This window comes from Indicator indicator, chromosome 23 (assembly GCF_027791375.1).
Source record: "Indicator indicator isolate 239-I01 chromosome 23, UM_Iind_1.1, whole genome shotgun sequence".
Lineage (NCBI taxonomy): Eukaryota > Metazoa > Chordata > Aves > Piciformes > Indicatoridae > Indicator > Indicator indicator.
The window spans coordinates 17,569,303-17,575,302 of NC_072032.1; positions in this window are offsets into that span (position 1 = coordinate 17,569,303).

Genomic DNA, 6,000 nt, shown 5'->3' on the forward strand with positions numbered 1-6,000 from the left:
ACTTTCCTAATAAAAATATTTTTAGTGGAAGACTTATCACCCCTCTTCTTGATCATCTTTTTTTCCCCTAGACTAAAGCAGCTTAGTGTTTCTTCCTCTAGACTCTCCATGATTTTCCTGAATCTTTGAAGTGTCCCCAAGAGAAGAAGCAGTCATCCTGTCAAGGCTTCACTGGGAACAAAACCAGAATAATGATTTCCTTTCCATGCTATGTTCCTATTAACATAGGAGCATTTTATATCTTATAGCTGATAAAGCAGATCTTCAAGTGGTCTCTGTCAGTATAAACTTTGGATGTTTCCCATGTAGCAGCATGGCCAACTGCACCACATCTGGGCTAGACTTTGACAGTATTTAGATGCTAATTAATTTTATTTAGGCACCTGAATACTTCCAGAAGAAGGACGTCTTGCATATTCTGTTGAGATTGTTACTTCTCTTTGTTAAGTTGTCATGACCATAAATAGGGACTAATGGCTTTGCTTTGAGACCCTGATGCCTTGATTACAGATAATAAAAAGCCACTTTTTTCAATACCTGAAGCAAGCAATTAAGGTGCAAAATCAGCTCCACTTAGAAAGTTGCTATGTTGACATGAAATCCTAGATGCAGTGCTATGAAGGAGAGAAGAAAGGTGCAAGCTTTGCTTGATTTCCTTCCCACTTCAATGATCTTTACATTTACACTTCCAGTGAGCTGTCAAAGATTTTGATGTTCTATTTTTGGATAAGAATTGAAATAAAATACTTCAGGCAAGAAGTTAAGTCCCTGAGCCTGTACCCTCAGTGGAATACCAGCAGACCACAAAGAATTTCTGTGTGATGAAATTATTTTACACAGTGCTGGTTTAGTGTGAAGAGCCCACTCGTGTCTATATAGCATTTAACGGGAAAGGGGGGGGGAGGGGAAGGCAAATGCTTGTTTAAAAACTCAAACAAAAACTGAAACCAGAACCTCACAAACCCCACTCCACCCTGTCTCTTTAAGGCAAGTGGTAGCAGTTTCCAGGGCATTACAATTTACATGGATCTTCAAAATGATGGGAGGCAGCTCCTTAGCTCTGGCTGACTTTCCCTAATTAAAATAAATTCAATTAGTAATTCCTAGGTTGTAAGTTGAAAGCACTAACATAGTTTGCCCTTCAATGCAGTGGCATTTAGAGATACTTTTAATGTGAAGTAATTAATTAGGAAATATACTATAGGCCCCCCTGTGCATCTCCCATGGCAAACAACCAGCACTTCTTTAAAGCTTGTGTCTGCCTGAAAGTGATGCACTGATTCAAATGTATGGTCCAAAGTCTGTAATAGCTTCCACTTCAGCCACAGCCCTTCCTGCTTTTCTGGATGTGCAATAAATCCCTGTGCAAACCTAATATCATGCTTCCAAATTTCAGCCAATGATCTCTAAAACAACGAATCCCAATTAAGCTGCACAGCAGCACATTCTTCCAGTGGGACATAAAAGACTATTTCTGCTTAAGAAATTCGTGAAACAAAGTACAAGGGACTCCAGCTTGCTGACCCCAAATCTGTCTCATAGCAAGGAGCAAGGCCAGAAAGACTTACAGCATTGCTCCATCCTAAGGAACAGCACTTCCCTGAAGCAAAGGAAACTCTTCTCCTGTCATCATGTTGGGTTTCATCAAAGGAACATGCAAGGGTATTTCAAGCCTAGGCTTCGGGATTATCAATTCTCCATGGACAAAATCCTGAGCAGGTTCCCCTTCTCTGAAGCACCGTGATAGGTATCTTCTATGAGATTTAAAGAACAAAAAGGTCTGATACCACATTCTTTTCTTGGGCCTCTGGGACATCTTTTTTTACTTATAATCATAATTAGTATTATTATGGAAGCTTTTGTCTGTAACCCTAAGAGCTGGAGGCTTTTTCTCTGAAATATATGAGTAACTTGCAGATTGTCATACAATCAGAAGACTCCAGGAATTCCAGCCTCTGGAGATACAGCAAGTTTGAGTATTGAGAGACTGGCAGGGCTGCAGTGAAGAAAGGAGACTTGCTACTTGAACTTAAATGTTTCCTCCCAGGGTGAAATGCTCCTCCACTGCAGAGAAGCCAGAGAGTAAGTCTTGCATCCTATTACCATATAATTACATGTGCTTATTAAGAGCAATCATAGTAAGAACTGAACGGTTCCTAATTTACATCTCTGTCATGAGCACACTAGTGAGTGTTGCTTCAGCTGTGTGTGCGGCTCCATTCCAAGGAAGCAATTAGAGCCGACTTCTTTATTAACAGCTTTAGCTACTATTTGGCTGGCAGAACGATTTACTTTGACTGAAAAGTTGTCACAAGCTGTTGAGTTTACAGTCATGTACAATTTTCTATAGGTAAGAATATTTTCATAATGCAGTGATCATTTTTTTCTCTTTCCTTCTTCAATATATATCCAGCAATTCTTAAATCTAAGTCTTTTTCATTAAAGAAAATGCCTTCCTCTTTTTCAAACCTCATGAAGTCTAGAGCGTTCTCAATCAGAAGTGAGAAGGTGAGCCTGCTCCAGATCTGATGCACCACTGGGCCAAATTTATTATGGCAGTGTGAAAAACATTGTACTACTTCAGTGAGATAAAGTATATATTAATTGCACCCCCATTAAGTTCTGAGTGTGGCAGCAGTACTGTACTGGAGCTGCCCAGTTCACCTGGCAGAAATGTCATTGGATGTAGAAGGAAGCTAACAGCAGATTGCAGATTGGGTATGTAGTGAAGAAAAATCTTTTCCTCTATTTTTATTGTTTGAGCAGCATCCTCCCAGACACATCATTCTGTATGTCTGTTGCCCAGCCCTGGCCTCAAAATTGTTCTTCAGAATCTAATGGAACTCAGCAGTGGTCACATGCATGAAGAATGTGCTCCGAATGCCCTTCCCTCACTAGCAGCAGTATTTGCCGTTTTAAAAAACTGTGCTGAGCCGAGGTTTGTCACTGTGCTACAGCTCAGGTCTCACTCTTAGGGGACCTATAGGAGCTGGAAATGACCATCACAGTGCAGACAGTCAAGCATGTTAACTGATGATCTGGAAACTTGAGTGGGTGCCATTTGCTCCCAGCAGTATTCACCTGCAGAAGCTGAACGGGAGCATGAAAATAAAACCAGTCAGCAATTTTTCTTGTGCCAAACCAAGCAGTTTTCATCTATTCATTACTGAAAAACAAATTAAATCTATCTAGCTCAGATTTAGGTTGGAGTTTTGTTAGGCCAGTTCTCTTCTAAAAATCTCTGAGTACATTGTAATTCATATTTATATTGTTATAAAAAAAGAAAAAAATTACAAATGGTTCTGGGGTATAGAACTGATCAAAGGTTTAGTAACCCTGTTTGAAACAAATGCTGTGTCTCAAATATTCCTCAATGTAAACACACTAAATGTTCCATTAATTCCACAAGGCCTCATCAGGAGGCTTTCTTAGGAGTCTGAAAGCAGAGAGATGCTCATCTGCATTTTGTTTGTCATAATGCAATGCCAAGCCCTGCAGCAGCAAAGGTCCTTTGTGTAAATTTCATATGGGAATTACTTAACATCTTCACAGGTTTTGCTCTGGGTTCCTGCACAACTGAACCAAAGCAGTGAAGTATCAGGAAGGTCTCTCAAACTGTTTTAATTGCAGGAGGAAACTAAATGTGGATGCATCTTTAAAGCCATGCTGCGTGTTGACAGAGATTTTGGCACTGTTTGGCAGAGCCTGAGAAAGTTGCTCATGCCTACGCCTACTTAAGCACTTCCCAAGTGAGCTTTGTGGTGAGCCTTACCCTGTCAAGGTTCAAAGAAGGTTTTCTCATTAACCAGTTCCCCCTTCTGCAAACACATCCGCTTTAGTGTAGCAGTGCTCTTCTGTTGGGTGTGGTTTGAATTCTGGTAACTGATGGAAATGAGCTTGAATTGGACTGCCAGGGCTTGCTGTAGGGCTTCACACTCATTGACCTTCCTACTCTGTGACCCTCCTTTTAACATCCAGCCCCTCACCTCTGTGTTTCCTGTTACAAGGCCCTTCTAACAGCTGAATCATCTCATTTAACCTATGGTATCTTATCTAACCCAGTGGTGCCCACTGCAGCTTTTACAGGAGAGCCAGCCATGACCATCAGAGCACAATGATCATCAGAGCAAAGGGCAGTGCCTGAGTACACCCAAGAGCTGCTCCCTTTCTAAAGCAGCTCCTGCTTCACTGACAGCAGAGATGGAGATAAATGCAGCTGTTAGTGCAGAAACAGGGTCAGCAACAGCTTCTCATTTCCAGTCACTGAGGACCACTTTTTCTGGAACATCTGCTGTTGATACCAGTAATCTCTCACTCTTTGATCCTCTAATTTGTTTAACTGCTTATTTCTCTTTTGCACAATTAGTGCAAGTTGTTTGTGCCTTTTTATGGCCACCATATGTTGGAAACCTGGACTCTGCGGGGAGATTCAGTCAGGGCTGCACAAGCTGTTGCAGTGTTTGAACAGAGCTTTTGGAGTTCTGCCACGGGAGGTTGCTCTGCACCCATCCTGCTGGATTTGTCTCTGTCTGTTTCCCAGACCCTGTACTATTCCTGATAGCTCTAATGATCAGGGAAGATACTTGCGCACACACAAGCAAGAGGTAGTTCATATAATCCCCACAAGTTTTCAACAATTGTGAGACTGAACTGAATCTGATATCTGTGAAGGACTCCAGAGAGAAATTTTCCAGGTTTCTCTGCTGCTCTGTCCGTTTTTTTGATGTCCAACTCAGAAACATAAAGCACTAATATCACCAGAAATTCTTCTGATGAATACCTGCGGGTTCCCTCTGAGGTTTCTATTTAAAACAAAACAAAAAGGCAAGCTTCTTAAAACACAAAGTGAACCTCTTGCATGCTGCTTTGCCAAGAAGCCCACTGATGTCAGTGTAACTGCACAGCCACAATTTCTGAGTGAGAGGCTTGGATTCCTTCAGGTACCAGGGACTGCAGCCCTTCACAAGCAAAGGCTGCACAAGCTCTGGCTGTATATGGAACGCGATCCCTTGTTGGGAAGCCTAGTGTCACCTGTCCTGTCCACTCCTTCCCACAGATGCAGCTTTTTCCTTTCTGCACCTGCAGTGTGGCAGACAAGATTTAGCAGTGACCTTGGTCTGCACAGGAGCAAGCATAAGCAAGAGTCTTTCTGCATATCATACTCTAAGCATCAGCACTATCACTTCTAGAAGCAAACACTGTCTGCAAAAGTATGCCATTAACTTCAGAAAGTGCAGCTACCAATAAGAGACTTAACTGGAAAGTAAAATCACTGAACAGAACTGGTTCTGGTCTAACTCACACCAAGACTTTTCACAAACACTAAGAACAAGGCTCCACTGCAGCAGGATCCAGCTGACAGCTTGAGGATGGACATTTTTATTTTTCACATTCTTCCAAGCAAGTAATGAGAGGCTTCAGCATTGTCATTTCTTAGGGAAGTTCTTTCTGCTCAGGAAGAATTCTTGGAGAATTGCATGAGTGACACTTACTCCTTTTTTTTTTTTACTTTTTAGATATTGTTATTTCCGTGCCTTTAAGCAGCTTTGCACTGTGAATCGCATCTATTTTGAAACCTAGAGACTAAGTTTTGTAGGAATATACCAGTTACAGAACCTGAATCCTTATCAGCAAGACTCAAATCCCATTTGTATTGCATTTTGCATAAAATATTCAAAATGAATGATATATATTTGCAGGGCAAAGGAGGAGTAAATTAGCAAACAGGAAAAAAATTTTTAAAATAAAAAAAATATGTAGGGAAGCATTGCCTGAAGTGTGTACCTGAGACTTGGGAAGTTATGCAGAATTAATAGGTTGAATTTGGATATTTTCTGTAGGTGGATGATGGAAATTGCACAGCGCTGATGTGTAAGTAATGCACATACACTTAGGAACTCTGACCTACTGCTTCTGGAGCAGAGCAGAATCTACCAGGAAGTGCCTGGCAATAACGCTCAAAATAAAAGCTCTAAGCCACATGAGCACAAACAGCTCCCA